Source organism: Melanerpes formicivorus, unplaced genomic scaffold (genome assembly GCF_026170545.1).
Source record: "Melanerpes formicivorus ecotype bairdi unplaced genomic scaffold, bMelFor1.0.p_v2 SCAF_36, whole genome shotgun sequence".
NCBI lineage: Eukaryota > Metazoa > Chordata > Aves > Piciformes > Picidae > Melanerpes > Melanerpes formicivorus.
In genome coordinates this window covers 937,402-954,460 of record NW_027142388.1, presented here as the reverse complement: position 1 = coordinate 954,460, position 17,059 = coordinate 937,402, and the positions used below count along the sequence as shown (strand labels likewise).

Sequence of the window (17,059 nt, the reverse complement as noted above, 5' to 3'; positions counted from 1 at the left end):
TGTTTGTGTGGACAGTTGGCTCTGGGCAATTCCATGATGCCTTTGCTGCCTCACTTGTTTATTCTGACACTTCAGACTGTGTGGGTTTTTGCTACTCAGAAAGAGAAATATTTCTGCTGTTCTAGAACATCCTCTGCTTTAAGATGCCAGAAGCTTGAGCTGTCTTTTGTAGTGTCACTTGGCTGCTCTGAAGTGTTCTGGAGAAAGAATGAGTGGCTCTGGAAGCACTACATTTCAGCCTGTTCTAAAGGAAATAACCTGGTTACAGGGTTTAGGAAGAGCTTTGGGACATGCACTTGGACTGATTTTGGTTGCTTGTCTGTTTCAGGAATTCATGGTTGTATAACTTCTTGAAAGGAAGCAATTTCTATCGATGGGCTTTTGCTGTGGCATCAGGGATCTGAGGCAGGTCCTGCAGGCACTGCTCTGCTGCAGCTTGCTTGTGACGGCTTTCAGAACGTTGTCAGGTAGCTGTCAGGGATGTGCTAGGGCACTGCCAGGCTCAGCTGCTCAGATTGCTCATAGCTCACTGTGAGGAGCACCACAGCATTCATGCAACTGTGCTGTGTTTGGTAAAGCATTTTCCTTGTGTGCCATAGTGGGGGCTTGGACGTGGCAGAGATGGTTGTGTGGGGTTTTGCTTGTTTGGTTGGTTGGTTTTGTCTTAGGTCGTTCATCTCTGGCCATTGCCTTCCCTTTGAACTTCCAGGGAAATGATTCTGTGCTTTGGTTATTTCCCTGTTACCATGGCAAATAATCCATGCTGCTAATTAAGACACTGTTAGAATTGCACAGAATGATGGGCAGGGAAGGACTGTGTCCTACTTATAAAATGTGAGCATATGCCATAAATTTTTACAACAGCCATTGCTAAAGTAGCTCACAGTTAAATAACTTCCTGGTTCCTGGCATCTGTCTGCTGGAGGTAGAAGGAAAGAGCTTTTGAAGAGCCCTCCTTTTGTCAGGTCCATTTGGAGAGGTGTGCTCAGTAGAAACACTGTGCCCTGAACTAGAGTTTTGCTGCTGGAGGGAAACAGAGACCCCTTACTGTGCAAACGTCTTCAACTCTGTGCTGGTTTGATTCTTACACTGCTTAACCCTGTGCTTTGCCTCCTCAGAAGGGTTGGAGCAGCTCATGCCTTGTCAGCCTCTGCTGCTTTCCACTGGTACACGGAGAAGCCTCAAGGGAAAGCCTCTGTGTGTGTGCTTCTGTGCTTCCTTCCAGTCATAGCGACATGAGACTGCAGCTGTGGCTGTGCCTGCACTTGAGGAAGCTGCTCTGGGCATTTCAGTCCATGCCTGGAGCAGTGCTCCAGCCTTCACTGCTGGCTTTGGCAAAAAGCTGGTCTGGACAATCTGGGATCTCTGATCTAAGTCTCCAGTAGTCATTTGGATTTTCACTGTTGGAATTTAATACAGATAAATTCCAAAGCTCCTTCCTGCTTCTCATCCAGAGGTGTTTGATCTCTTCATGACCAGCAGCTGGGCAGAAGTGGCAGTCAGATGGTTGTGTAGTTGCTCAATACAGACCCAGGTCACACTTTCCAGAGTGCTTGGAGGGTTTGCTGGCTTGGGATGCATTTGAGCAGAGCTGATTTTTATTTGCTTTCCTTAATGCTCTAGCACAGAGAGCATGAGCTTGTTCCAGCTAGATGTTACTGATCACCTTCAGCTGCCAAAGCCACCTTTTGAGTGTTCAGGAGCAGCAGCAGGTTTCTTTTGCTGCATTCTGTGTCTCTGTGTCTGCAAACTTCTGGAATCAATGTCTGTGAATGAAATGGATGTGATTTACTCCTCTGTCTCTGATGGTAGTGTTTGATTTGCAGCATGGCTGATGAAAGTTAATCACTTACACATTGATTAAGGTAATTTACTCTTTCTGTATTTCAAGCCCACAAGATGCAGTTGCTCATGCATGAAATCTCAACTTCAGAAGTTCCCTGCAGGACCAGGAGTGATGAGATGGTGTTTCAGAAACAGCTCGGAATTTCTGGTAGCTACAGCCTGGCTGTGCTTTACTTCTTACACAGAAGTAGTTTTCCAGTGACACTTTTAAATAGAATAGAATTAACCAGGTTGGAAGAGACAAAAGTCCATCATCGAGTCCAACCTCTCACCCAACACCATCTAATCAACTAAACCATGGCACCAAACACCCCATCCAGTCTCCTCCTAAACACCTCCAGTGATGGTGACTCCACCACCTCCCTGGGCAGCGCATTCCAATGGCCAATCTCTCTTTCTATGAAGAACTTCTTCCTAACATCCAGCCTAAACCTCCCCTGGCACAGCTTGAGGCTGTGTCCTCTTGTTCTGGTGCTGGTTGCCTGGGAGAAGGGACCCTGGGTTTGCTTTGTTCCTCCCTCTGTACATCCAAATCTGAATAATACTGTGGAAGTGGAATAGCATTTTCACATTGGTATGGCCTCAGCACATCAAAGTGACCAACTGAATCTGAGTTGTGTCTGAATTAGGGGGTGACTTCTGTATGATGCTAGACCTGGCAGCCAGAATTGCCAGGGTGTTGGGGGCAGCTCTGTCACCTTGCTTTCACTTCTGTTGGAGCTAAGTTTGTCTTCTGCTGGTTCTGATGGGAGTGCTCTGGGACTACAAGAGTGCTCCAAGGGTGAAGCTGGGTATTCTTAGGGAGGTTAAACATCTGGATGTTCACTGCAAAACCTCTTCCAGGACAGCATCTTCTTCCTGGGCAAGAAACTTCTTCCTGGGCAGAGCTCTAAATGCAGCCAAACAGTAGGTAATCTCTGTCTGCCCCTTTTCACACTGGTCTGTTGCTTAAAGTAACTGAGGATTACAGAAGGATATTGGGAGGATTTACCTCTGTAGTATTTCTGTAGGTGGCTTTGAGACATGAGAATCCAGGGATGAAATCAGGCAGGGGTGTCAAATCAGCAAGGAAGGAATGGTGAGAGGGGACACAAGAAGAACATTTGTGGTGTTTCTGAGGCTCCAGGTGTTTTCATTCTGACTGAAAAGAAGATTATTGATAGGTTGGTTACTAGAAATCCTTTCTCTGTCAGTGTTCAGCAGCTTTCTGGATTCAGAAAATGCAGGAATGTAACAGGTGCAAGATGGGATCTGGGGAAGAAAACGTAGGTTGTATGTGTGGGTGTAAGGCATTCCCAGGTACAGTGTGTGAAAATGAAGTGAATTAAATGTGTTGAACTGAAATGACTTTGTAGAGAGCTAGGCTTGGGTGTTAGATGAACTGTCTTGCACCCTTGATCATGCAGAATACTGCTTTGAAAATGTGTCTTGGCTGCCCAGCTTGCTGTTGGCATGGCAAAAGCCTACTGCAAAATCTTCACACCTGGAATACTGTGTCCAGTTTCGGGCTCCCCAGTTCAAGAGAGACAGAGACCTGCTGGAGAGAGTCCAGCAGAGAGCCGTGAGGATGATTAGGGGACTTGAGCACCTCGCCTATGAAGAGAGACTGAGAGCCCTGGGGCAGTTAAGTCTTGAGAAGACTGAGAGGGGATCTGATCAATGTCTATCAGTATTTGAGGGGTTAGTGTCAAGTGGAGGGGGCCAGGTTCTTTTCAGGGGTGCACAATAATAAGACAAGGAACAACAAGTACAAACTGGAACACAAAAGATTTCACCCCAACATGAGGAGAGACTTCTTTCCAGTGCGAGTGACAGAGCCCTGGAGCAGGCTGCCCAGAGAGGCTGTGAAGTCTCCTTCTCTGGAGACTTTCAAAACCCACTTGGATGCTTATCTGTGTGACCTGCCCTGGGTGATCCTGCTCTGGCAGGGGGCTGGACTGGGTGATTTCTGGAGGTCCCTTCCAACCTCTAACCTACTGTGACCCTGTGAAATGTGCTAATGGTGCGTTCTGAAATCCCAAGTTGCAGCAGTACTGGTGGCTGCTTAGGCAACTGGGACATGCCCTTTCCATTCATGAAGATACTCTGAGTGTCTTTAGCTCTATGCTTTTTATTGTTTTCCTAATGCAGGAGAGCTTCAGCTTGTCACATTTCAGCTGCTTCCTGATTTCCTAATGTTGATGTGATGGCAAATGTATTTGTGGTGAGAGGCAGTCGTTTTAAGTAACTGCTGTGTGGGTGTTTTATGTACCCCTGGAGGGTTTCAAACCCTCTCATGTTTACGTACTGCAAAGCTCCTGTCTCTGCAGTTGTACTTCAGCTGGTCCCACAGACTGCTCCTCTCCACAAACGCTGTTTGGTTTGTGCTTGCAGTGGTCGTGGCAGCGGGAGGCTGCTGCCGAGCTCCCGAGAGGTTTGGTCTGAAACGCTCAGGTCTGCTCCCCCTGGTCCGTGTGATTCACTGCACAGATGACATGAACGTGGGTGCTGAAGGGTGGGCATTCAGATTTCCAGCACCCAGCATTTCCTGGACAGCAGAATTCTCTGCTCTAGCACCAGCAGCCTATCTCCAGAACCACAGTGAGTTTGACTTAGAGCAGCTCCTCGGTGCCAGGCTGTTACAGTTTGAAGAAGGAACTTTAGCCTAGATCCTGACTGCAGAGACTGAAAGTGAAATAAATTACCATTGGATACAAAAGGAAAAATAATAAGCTCTATATAATTCATTGGCTTGCTAAGGGGAGATACAGAGGAGGAGCATGGACAGTTCTTTTTCTCTCCTTTTCTTCTGTTGCTTCTGCTTGCAACTACTCTCTCCTCATGGCCTTGCCAGGAGTATCTCTTTTGACTACAGTGTGCGGTAACAGGAAGGAGGGGAGGGAGGGAGTGAGGGAGGAGGTGAACAGGTCCCTGGATGCGTCCAGGGGGTCTGAGGAGTTTCTGTGTTGTTTATAGATTGTAACTATCTGTTGTACATATATTGTACATTTTGCACATACTCCTTGCATCTCTTATTTCTAGAGTTTAGTTTGCTTGTAAATAGAGCTTCATTTGCTTCCAAAATGTTCTGAGCTAGTCTGGTGCTTTTACTTTTGGGGGGGTGTTACTCTTTCAAACTAGTTTAGGGATAATTTCACCCCACCACCCAGGTGGCTGTGAAGTCACCCTGAGCCTGCTGGCGCATGGACATCCCTGTTGAGCTCAGCAGTTCTCTGTTTGTCCTCAAGTATTGAGCTATTAATTCCCTAATCTTTAGGGAAGTTATTTTGAATTAATAGAAGAATTAGAGACCATTTCAGCATCAGGATTCCTGCAGGCTGATGGCACTTTTCAAAGCAATTCTGTTGAAGATGGGGAAAGCAGAAGTTAAGCTGCCTTGTGTTTGTGAGTTCTCCTTTCTGTCTGGGTGCTCAAGGGTCAGGATTTTTAGTGACAGCTGAGAAATCTGATGTGGCTGTGCCTGGTAGTGCCTGGGCGAGACTGCTGTCTGGGTTAGACTTCTGTTGCTGGAGATTTAATCTGACTCTGCTGCAACATTTAATGAATAGCTAAGTGGAGACATTTTTGTATAGGTGGATCAGTGCTCTGATGTGTTCCAGTTTGTCCAGTCTGCAACACCCATTAAATGAGTACAGCTTGAACTGCTGACACACAGTGAGTGCAGCACCAAGAGGGAGCTGTGGACAGAAGCTATCATCTGGGGCCCTCCTGCTGCAGTGCCAGTTGTGTGTTTAAGAGGAGCACTGCAGGTCAATGGGTGCCCTGTGAATAGGGGAGAACTCACTTGCCGTGGAATGTTACTTGGGTACCTTCAACTAGAATTTTGCTTTTTAAAAGGCAAACTTTTTGTCCATTTGGAAAGAATCTTTTTGGATTTCTCATGGCTTTGAGCCTCCCAGCTCCTGAGCTTGCAGAAATGATCCAGACCTGTTTCTATGTTGTCTGCCCTTGGATTTCTGTACCTTGCATTCTGCTTGGAGCAGGAGAATGGGGCAGAGCGAAATGAGAATAGCTCTGATAAAGCCAGTCATGTTTTCAAGGGGCTGTAATTTCTTACTGGTCAAACATAAGTTTCACTTGGTCCTGCACATGGAGCCTCATGCACTGCAGTCTGTGTGGGAGGCTTCTGTGGTGCAATCTTGGAGAGGTGAGGGTTGCTGTGAGGGAATTTTGCTGTTAGGCAAGGCAGTGCTCAGATCCTCAGCGTGTGAGATGCCGCTAATAATGTGTCTGAACTTTATTGCTCCCTTAAAGCTCTGCTGCTTACCATGAGTGAGTACAAACAGCAGCAGGACACCATCTCCCTCTCATTTCTCAGGGCTGGAAATACTGAATACTGTCTTTGGAACAGGCCTGGCTGGGTTTTGTGGTGTTGGGGTTTTGGTTCCTCCTCCCAAAAGCACAATGCAGGAACACAGAGGAACTGCCATCTCTGGTGGTGTTGCTGATGTTTGTGTGACTGGAGATGGTAAAATGAGAATGGGGATGGGAAACAGTTAAGCTGGAGCAGTTTGCTCTTTAGTGTTGGGAAAGAATGGGAGTTCTCCTGTTGCTAGTAACACAGTTTTAGGTAATTTCAATTTCCTAGTTACCCCACTTGATGTTTCCTCCTGCCTGTGTGCCAGCTTCTCCCACGTGGTGGGTTTAGGCTGTGCCTTCAAAGTTCAGTTACAGATTTCGAGCAGAAAAGTACTGGGTGTGAAAAGGAAACCAAAAGATTATTCTAAACAAATCAATTGGGTAAATATCTAGAATAAGAGGAGCTGTAGCATAACAATTTCCTCCCTTTTCTCTTCTGATCTCTGGCTGGTTTTGCTTTGCTCGTTAGAGGTAACGTGCTTCTGGCTGGCCTTGCCTAAGTCTAACTTCTCTGCTCCTTTCTCTTGTCCCTTTTGTACAGGGGGGTAAGGGAGAGAGAAGCTAGTAACTTCCCCTGGTCCTTGGCCAGGGGGGTCCTTGTGCTGTTTATGAATTGTAAGTATCTGTAAATATTGCAACTCCTGTCTTATTTTGTACCTATTCATTGCATTCCTTGTAGAGTGTAGGTTTTGCTTGTAAATACAGCTTCATTGGCTTCTGACTGAGTTGGTCTGGCAAAGTTAATGTTGGGAGGGAAACTTCAACCCACCACATCCCATTACTGTGTGTTTTTCCTAGCCTAAATAAACTCAGTTCTTATCTCTACTAGTCATCTTAGAAACTCTTTGCACTCCTACCAGTGACAAGCTGATCATTCTGCTCCAGTAGAGCTAAAGTCACATAGCCTACCTGCCTTCCCCCTTAACAGGATGAGATTCCAAAGAAGACAAAGGAAGAGGAGGGAACACCTCAGGAAAACTGCAGAAGTGTCTGTCCTAAACACTAGAAGTAGGCTCAGTAGTACTGGAGAATCATAATGCACATGATGTAAAACCTGCATTGCCTTCTGCAGTAAATCCTCTGCAGCTTTAGCAAGCTAATTGCACTGGAGTCTGTTTACATGGATCCAGTGCCATAGGAACAATGTCAGGTGAAGTTCTGTTTCCTAGCTTCCTGCTGCCCTGAGTCACCCAGCCCTTGGCACAGGTACCTTGGAAACATGCTGCACTGATTGTCTGTGGCTCTTTCCAGGGTGTCATTTGGTGCTCATGCTCAGAAATCTTCTCCCTGTAATCGATACCCGTGGCTCTGTCCAGGTCACTTTCTGTTTTCTTCTACCAAGTCAAATACCCAAAGGGACTGTGGAGTGTTCTGTGCTTGTGGGGCTGTGACCTCTAACAGGAGTGAATAGGGAATCGATGGCTTGCACCAGGACAGGGGCAAACTCCTAGTTTTAAGCTTAATTTCTCCCCTTCTGATAGAGAGAAACCATTACACCTCAGTGGTAAGTGAGCTACTGATGGAGATGTTGTGTGCTCAAATACAGCTTTGTGCCTTCCCTCTGGGTGGGATCCATTCAGCAGGCAAAGCTGCCGTTTGACACACTGGTGCTGGAGATCCTAACTGTGCCTGAATTGGTTTGCCCCTTTAAAGGAGTTTATCAGGCTGCCTTGCATGTACTTTTCAGACTACAAAATGTGTTGCTGTGTGGGGTGGGGTTCTTTGGTACTTCTTTAAAGAATGACCCTTCTGGGTTTGTGAACAGTGCCTTGTCCTTCTGCAAGTGCAGTGCTGGAGCAGTGCAGTGCTGACATCACAGGAGTGTAGAAAAGCTGCTGTGAGACTGGGCTGTAAGCTTTTGATTCTACCTGCATGTGAGCTTTGGGGCTTTGCTGGTGCTTTTCTGTTTTCAACTCCTTGCTTTTCCCTTCTGTTGGAAAACAGAAGAGGTGTTACTCCAAGTCACTGCTTTTGCTTCAGTGAAGAAATTAAACACACCTTGAATTTTCTGGACTCAGTTGCTGGCTGACCCACTTGAAGCTGATTTCCCCCCCACTGGCACATTTTCTTGGTATTATCAGGCACTTTTTGCCTCTGTCAGTGTGCCTTCTGAACAGGTTTGTATGTTTGGAGAATGAATTGCTTCATCTTAGGGGTCTGACTTCATGTGTGGCTGCCAAAGAAGTCTGATACTGTTGTAGAGCATACTTGAGAAGCTTTTTGGTTGTTGTTCTTGGGATGAACAAGGGTGCAGCTGAAGCCTAAACTTAGGAAATCTTAAAAGTCTGAGTGACAGAGTTTTAAAGTACTCAAAAGTAAGCCTAGTCCAGTGTACCCAGTGACATGAGGTTGTTCTGGTGCTGTGGGAGAGATGGTTGGGGGTTGTTGGTTTTTTTGGGTGCCTTTTCTAACTTCTAGTGAAAACATGTTAGTGTGTGCAAGGCAGTGTTACAGGACATGCTGTTGTCAGATGTGGTGCATTAATTGCTTGGCAATAGCTTCTAAAGTCCAAAAGGAGCCTCTTAATTGTGAGACAGAGGAGACAAAGATGAGATGCTTGCTCTGTCTTCCTTCTCCAGATGGACCAGCAGTGATTGACTTGGACAAATACTGAATTCCAGGTATTGAAAACTCCCATGTTTTATCAGCTCAGACAACTGCTAGTTATGGTTTAGAGTGCTCGGAGCTGCTCTTGTCTGACAGCACTGGCTTGTGCTGTGGTGGCTGTGTTAAACCTGACTCATGGCATACATTGCTTGTCAGCAGTTTCACTGTGGTGGCTCCTAGCCCTGCTCAGAACAGGTCTTCCTGCTCCTCTGAGAACAGAGTGCTCACACTGGGCCTGTTCTGGCTGCAGACACCTCACCAGGTACCTTGGATGAATCTTGGTTACTGAGCAGCAGGGTCTTGTTCTTCCAGCAGTGAATGTTTTTTATTGTGAGCTGGCAGCAGGCACCATCCTCGTGTTTGTAGTGATTACAGTCCTTGTTAATGAGCTTTTCTGTTCATCAGGGAAAGGCTTGCAGAGATCAAAATGTGAAGGGAAGCCTCAGGTGAAAACTTGGGGAAGTTTTTATCTTCTCCCTTTAGCTAGAGTGAATGCCAGGGAGTGAAATCTAGCACTAAGCACTCTTCTGCTAACGCAGAACTCTGCTATCAGGTGCTTGGGAACTCTGGATTGCCTGTGTGAACATAGCACAAATTGCTACCTTTCCAACCCAAAAGGGTCCTAGCTGTGAAAATTGCAGCAAAACCTCCTTGTGCCAGGGATAGCCTCTCACAGCTCCAGACAGCCCTTCCTGAAAGCATGGTGTTATTTGGAGCATGGGAAAGCTGTCTGTCAGAAAACTGGGGACAGCCTGCACAGTGGTGCTCTGGAGATGTGAATTACAGTAACCACCCCCTTGGTTTGCCCATTTTTCTGATGTAAAAAGGGCTACTTTGGGGAAATTTCGTGCAGTTGAAGGTGGCAGTTGAGGCAGAAGAGCTGTTTCAGCAAAGCTTTGGTGTAGGCTGAGCATTGGAACGACCTTTACAGAGCTCACTGGTCTGTTGGAATCTGACAGTTTGCATAAAGGAATGTGTTTGTGCCTCTGTTGAGAGGGTTGTGCCTAACTCATCTTGGTTTGAGCTCCTTTCATCTGCATCCAGTCCTTCTTTAGATAACTTGTGGAAGGTGGAAGTGATATCTTCATTGATGATCTGGATGAAGGGATTGAGTCAGTCATAAGCAAATTTGCAGATGACACCAAGTTGGGAGCAGGTGTTGATCTGTTAGAGGACAGAAGGGCTCTGCAGAGGGACCTCGACCGGCTGGGCAGAGGGGCAGAGTCCAACAGGATGGCATTCAACAAATCCAAGTGCCAGGGGCTGCACTTTGGCCACAACAACCCCATGCAGAGCTACAGGCTGGGGTCAGAGTGGCTGAGAGCTGCCAAACAGAGAGGGACCTGGGGGTGCTGACTGACAGCTGCCTAAACATGAGCCAGCAGTGTGCCCAGGTGGCCAAGAGGGCCAATGGCATCCTGGCCTGCATTAGGAATAGTGTGGCCAGCAGGAGCAGGGAAGTCATTGTGCCCCTGTACTCTGCATTGGTTAGGCCACACCTTGAGTCCTGTGTCCAGTTCTGGGCCCCTCACTTTAAGAAGGACATCGAGATGCTTGAAGGTGTCCAGAGAAGGGCAACAAGGCTGGGGAGAGGCCTTGAGCACAGCCCTGTGAGGAGAGGCTGAGGGTGCTGGGATTGTTTAGCCTGGAGAAGAGCAGGCTCAGGGGAGACCTTTTTGCTGTCTACAACTACTTGAAGTGTGGGTGTAGCCAGGATGGGGTTGGTCTCATCTCTCTAGCAACCAGCACCAGAACAAGAGGACACAGTCTCAAGCTGTGCCAGGGTAAGTTTAGGCTCGAGGCGAGGAGAAAGCTCTTCACTGAGAGAGTTGTTAGCCATTGGAATGTGCTGCCCAGGGAGGTGGTGGAGTCCCCATCCCTGGAGGTGTTCAAGAGGGGATTGGACGTGGCACTTGGTGCCATGGTTTAGTCATGGGGTCTGTGGTGACAGGTTGGACTTGATGATCTTTGAGGCCTTTTCCAGCCTTGGTGATTCTGTGATTTTCCAGATGAGCAAAGTCTGGGTTTGTTTTTGTAGCTAAGCCCCAACCTTCTTGCTTGGTCAGATGTCTGGTACAGGTATTTCTGTATATTTTTCCTAGCTCCATATTTCCATCTTGTTCTGATGCTTTCTGATCTTGGTTATGCCACAGCAGCATTCTATCAGTATTTTTGCTGTGCAGTTTGTATGGCTTGGATATAACAAAGCTTGGATCTGTCCTCTGCACCCAAGTCTTCTAGGAACTGTATTTGCAGATGAGACAGGGACTCTTTCTCAGTCTTACTTCTTTTTCCCATTCCCACAAAACATGTTTTTTACCATACTGATAGCCTGACCCTTGTAAATGCAGGATGGCTGCTGCTTGTACCTGACCTGCGGTTTACCTGACAGTCCCATTGATGGGGGACAGTGCCCCAGCACCTTGCGCTGAGGTAGGTCCCTGCAGCTCTAGCAGAGGTATCAGGGGAGCTGGGGGTTATAGAAGCTAGAGGTGCTGAAAGGGCTTGTGGGGACAGTGTGCTTAATCAGACTGAACTGTAAGCTGCTCCTGGAAGGGTTTTAGTCCTACCTTGGCCCTGGCCACATGATTACTCCTTTCGCCCTTGCGTCAGTCACTGTGCAACTGCTGACCTGAATGAAAACTTGCTTCACAAACATGAGAGTTTGCCAGCTCAGCTTGCTGCTTTGCTGGGGTTACTTTTCCACCTTTCTTCTTTTCTTGACCACGAATAACAGTTTCGGTGGCAACCCCTGAGCTGGTTATAATGGCAAATCTTCAGAAGAGGAGGTTTTGTTAAGTAGAGCTTTATTAATGGTGCTGAAGTCAGAGGTGAGCTAGCTTAAGGTGAGTAGAATTCGCAGTGTGAGGCTGGCATGTTAAGTCTTTCTTGCCCCAGAATTTTCAGGCTAACACAGTCAGACCCTGTCTTAAGATGGAGTCCTTTAAATGTAATTGTCAAGAAGAAATAAAAGTGATACTTGTTTTTAAAAGGAACCCCAGGGCTGTGCCTTAGCTCAGCAGCTTGCTGGGGCTGGGCTGCAGTAGGATGCCAGTGGTCTGAAACAAGTTAGCTGACCTGAAAGAGCTCAGTTAAAATAAACCTGACATAATTCACATACAAAACTGGGCAAAATCTTTGGTATCAACAGGCTCTATGTTTTGATACCAGATGTGGGGTTCCATATATTCCTCTCCAGCTCTTTGAAGTGGTACCTGCTAATCTTGCCTCCACGGGGCTCCATTGTTGCAGACATCGTTGCATCTTCAGGGAACATTTGCAGTTTTGCAGACTTGTGATGGTTTCCAAAGCTGCTTCTGGAGAGGATTCCTTGGCTGCTGTGACATACATTTGGCAGTAAAAGCGTGCTCTGTTTTTCATGACCTTTTGTTTTTAATTTCTCTCTTTCTTTGAGGAAGAAAGAGAAAAGGGGATGTTCCCAGGGTTGGTTTGGGTGGTTGGTTTGTTTGTTTTTTAATCTGTTTTAGAGCAAACATCTCAATCCAAGCCAAATCCACCAACCCACCCTCCGCAGTCAAGAAAAAAGTGAATTTCCTTATGTGTGTAAGGGGTGAAAATGATGCATCCAGGCTCCCATTCGGGCTCCAGCTGGATGTGGCATGAACTGAAAAGGCTGTGTCAGCTGTTGCAGTGGTGGAAAAGATTCAGTGTGTTTTGGGGATGTTTATTTTGATTTGGCTACTTAACACTCAAACACATGCATGTGCCCAGTACAACTTACTGAAGATGGAATTTGTCTCTGTTAGCCGTCCACGGTAGGTTTTGCTCCCAGGTATCCTGCTCAGTGTGGTTGCAGCACAGCAGAGGGGAGGTCAGGAGCTGAGGATGCTTTTCAGGGACGCTGCTGCGCGGTGGTTGGAAGTGCCTGAGGTGGTGTTAGGCTGCCAGGCAGGGACTGCAGGTTGTGCTCCCATTCCTGCAGGGAGCTGAGTGCTGAAAGGTGAAATGTGGAACTCTTCCAGTCACTGTAGTTCTTAAACCCTGTGAAACGTGTAGTCCTTTGTCTGCTGGCAAACAGTGGGCTGGCCCGAAAGAGGAGCTCCACCGAGCTCCACGTTCTGCACAGAAAAGGTGGGCTCGGACAACCGTCTCTCCTGGAGCCTTACTGGCTGTATCCTGCAGTCTCCTCCAAGGATGACCTCAGAGTGTTCTCTCAGCACTTCAGTGGGGGCTTGGTTTGAGGGTGAGAGGTTTAGAAAAGCAGCTTTGTGGAAAAGGTGGGAGAGGAACTGGGGTTTTTCAGTTGGATGTGTAAAATAACTGCCTACCTACTTGGTATGGGATAGTGAGGAAACGTTCTGAGCCCTGTGTTTGCTAAACGCCAGAATTATTCTCCTGTTACCACTCAGAAACTTGCCTGAGCCCTGACCCAGGCTGCACAGGAAGACCTGGTTTGAATGGGACGTCTCAAATTACTCTTCCCTGTCTTTTTTTTCACCCCCACCCCCCTTCAGACTTGCTTTTGAGTCCTTGCTGGTTGATGTGTGATCCATGTTGCCATAAATCACTGGGACTTAGCAGACCTTATCCACAGGTGAAAAGGAGATGAAGTTGTAAACTTGCTTCAAAAAGCAAGCTGTTGCTTCAGCGTGAGGGAAGCTGCAGCAGTGTGCTTGCTTTGTCCTGTGAATCACGCTGAAGAATGGCGTAGTGTTGAGAGATGTTTGCAGCTGTGGATGCTCTGATTTCATGCTGCATGTTGTACCTTAAGCTGCTACACTCGGGTTTGACTTGGGCTTGGCAGCAAGCCTAATGGAGCCTCTTAAATATGGATGTATCTTGCACGTTTAAGGCAATTGAAAGAGACTTTTTACTTCAGCCCTTGACCTGGAATCCAGGAAAGGAAAAAAAGTAGCATTGGTTTTAGCTAGGGAGTGAGCGTGCCCCCAGCCCGAGTGAACATTCGTGCAGTTAGCTGTAAGGACTACCTGGTGCTGCTCTCCCTTTCTGTGCACTAGGGCAGGACTCTGCAGTCCTTCAGTGTGATTTGCTCCTCTTCAACAAAGGATGCTACAAAAGCTCACAACTGGCTTGCACTGGTAGCATCCAACCCGAGCTGCTCTCGGCAGTAAGTCTTCTCTCGTATATCTGTTAAGCAACAAAATAATTAGGAGACTGCAAAGTGTCAGAGAGGAGTAGATGTAAGAAAAGCTTTTTCCTCCTAAGTGCCCTGTTCTTGCACCAGCAAAAGGACAGAGATGCACAGTGTCATTGCAGCAGGGTGAAGTGAACCTTGCTGTCTGCCTGCAGCTGATAGCTCCAAAAACCAGAGGCAGGGCAGGGAAGCGAGATGCAAAACATTCTTCAGCTTGTCTTGAGATCATCAGCTACTGCTGGCTGGCCTCACTGTCTACTGCTGTAGCAGTCACTGATGTAATGAACACATTAAACAGCCTTTGAAATGCGTAGAGGAGGGGCGGCCGGAGCTTCCTCCCTGCTTGATGTGCCATTTCACAGCAGATTGTCAGCAAAAGTCGGTCCTTTGGGCTGCTTTGGTTTATTTGGTTTTGTTCCTTTTGAACGAACAGGCTGCTGAGGTGGGACCCTCAAATGACTATTTGTACTCAGGAAGCTCGGGCAACCATGGCTGAGCAATAGGGCAGTGAAGGAGATGGTTCAGTGTCACCTTTGCAAACCTGCTACCTTCTTAATGAAAGTTGGGAAAGCAGGATACGTGTTTTGGTGGGCATGGAGTGTTTCAGCTGGTGAGGAGTGGACAGCTGATAATATACCAGATATTTCAAGTGTGGCTGAAGAGGACTGTAATGACTGAATACATAACTGTGGCTTTCAGTGCAGACTGAAGAGTATTTGAAGTTGTGTGTGGTCACCTCTCAAGCAGCCACATCTTTCAGAAACTGAAGCATGCAAGGGAATTTGTGTCTGGATCCAGTTTGCCCAAGCTGTGTCTGCTGTGAGAAGCTTCCTGTGAGTCTCGAAGGACTTTTTGTATAGGAAAAAGAAGTAGGCACCTAAATTGTAGTCAGAAGGAGCTGGAAGTGAGTGTTTTAAACAGCAGGTGAGGCAAACATCTGTCAGAACTGGCCCACAGCAAGATCCAGTTTTAAGCTCAGTGAGTTAAATGCTCTCTTCACATTCCGTCAGGGTCAGTTTCTGTGATAGAAGTCTGCAAGTTGCAGAACTGATCCCCTTGAAATTAGTCTGGTTTATTGTGTTTTAATCTATCTTTACTCCAGCCTGTCCAGTGTGCTTAGCTTCCTTCTCTAGTTTTGTTTTTCCTGAATCTTGAGAGTGCTTGGATGTTTTGGTCGCTGGCAGAGCAAAGCACCCGCTGAGATGCAGCCTCCTCTCGTCATCTGAGCTGTGGTGCTTCCTTCATTTACTGCACTTCTCCAGCTGCTGGCATGCATTTATTGCTCTGTTGTTTGCATTCTCATCTCTAAGTCCAGTAAATGCAGGGCAAGTTTCTCTTGCTGGTGTGAGAACAGCTTCTGTGTGAGAGTGATTGATGCCCAAGGCCTTTAGCATATAGCTGTGGAAGCTTCAGTGCACAGGCTGCTCCTTTGCCCTTCAGCAGAGCTTGCCACTATCCTTTCTCTTGCACCCAGAAGTCAGGAGAGGGGCTGAGTTTCTTCAGTCATATGTTCAGTTGTCATCTGGTGCAAACAGAAAGAGGTTTTTATTTCAAGTACCTAAAACTTCCTGGTCTCTGGGGTGATAGTTTTGGAGTGCTTAAGTCTGGGCTGCCACTGCAAAGCCTTTCCTCTTAGATTCTGTGTCCAGAAACATGTCAGGTCGGGGATCCGAATGGCTTGAGGAGCATTCCCATTTGTTCTCCAGTATTACTCAAGCAGACAAGTCTCCTGGTCTGGTTTTCCCTGTGGTTTTGCAAGGGACTGTGCTGGCACAGGGTGAAGAAGGAGAATGGGTGACTGATAGAAGATGAGAAGTTGCTTTAGCAATGGCAGTGCTGGCTTGTGGTCACGTTAAGCTGTGGACAGAGTCACGCCCTGTGCTGCCATCAGCAGACACTTTTGTTTCCTACTCTGTCTTTCCCTGGGTCTCCATGGAGCACAGTGAGTTACAGACACTGCTCAGCACAGGGGGCTTTGCCTAAGGCACTCCATCTGCTGAGACTCTGAGGAGACTCTTCCAAAGAAACTGCTTGTCTTTGGGTGATGAGGAGGAGGTGAAAGGTGGAGGCTGGCTCCTGCCTTGGCCGGGTGGTTTTCTAGAGTCGGACGTGCAAAAGAATTACCAACCCCAGAGGAAGTAAGAAGTACCTGATAGGAGGGCAGCAGGGCTAAAAGAGGCAGGGGGGCTATAGGGAATTTCTAAGCAGTCAGATGACAGGGACCCTTTAGGGTGAAGGTTCACAGTTAGACAGGAGAGCTTGGCTGTGGGGCCACAGGGGAAGAGAGGCTGGCCTGCAGTTACTGATAGGAAAGAGCTTGCAAGGGTCTCTGCTATAGGGCTGTGACTCTTGCAGTTGCAGCTTTTATTAGCTGGGTACCATCTTCTCTAGTTGGGAATGAAGTGGGTCTCTGTTCCCCTGGGAATACAGAAGTGATTCATTTTTCCCAGAAGAGGGGAGAGTGCTGCTGGGACCGCCAGCTGTAGCTGCTGGGTCTGTTTCATGTGGTGCCTGTCTGGGATGTGTGGATGTGGTGCCGTGTGGCAATGGCTGGGCACCCCTGCAACTGCTCTGTAGGTAAAGGTCCATGGAGCAGGCTGTGCCAGGCTGGGGAGCTCGCTGCTGAGATTGTTGTTGGGACAAAGCTGTCACTGTATGGCCCTCAGGCTGACACACAAAGTATGCTATAGAACAGTGCTGGCTGTGTCCCTGGCTTGGCATGCTTTAGCAGGCTCTGTCTTGTGAGCACTTGCCAATGGAGCTGCCAGAAATAGATGGCTGATGGCAGAGAATTTGCTAAAATTGGTCTGAGCCCTCTAGGGGTGCAGGTTCAGGGTGAGATCTTGAGTTGTGGAGAAGGCATTTGGGAAGCCACCTCTCAGCTGGCTGAGAAAAGGACCTTACAGAGCAAGGCAAGCCCTTGCTGTCTTTGGCTTTATATGATACTTGGGTCTAATAATTACTTACTTGTTACTTGACTAAATTAGCAAAAGCCTGATAGCCTGATTGGTTACCTTGCTTCTAAACTTCCTTCCTTGTGTGGATGTTGAATTTCAGGTGTGGTAGTGTAAGAATCCTAAAAAAATACCCTTCTCTGGGAAAACCAATGGTGGCTTTGTGTTTTGAGCAGTG

At 47.4% G+C, this 17,059-nt stretch overlaps 1 protein-coding gene across 1 annotated transcript in view; it reads left to right on the top strand.

Moving 5' to 3' along the window:
• The window catches only part of SPPL3 (signal peptide peptidase like 3), a 63,996-nt gene that overhangs the window by 15,070 nt on the left and 31,867 nt on the right, over positions 1-17,059 (top strand). The window lies entirely within an intron of this gene.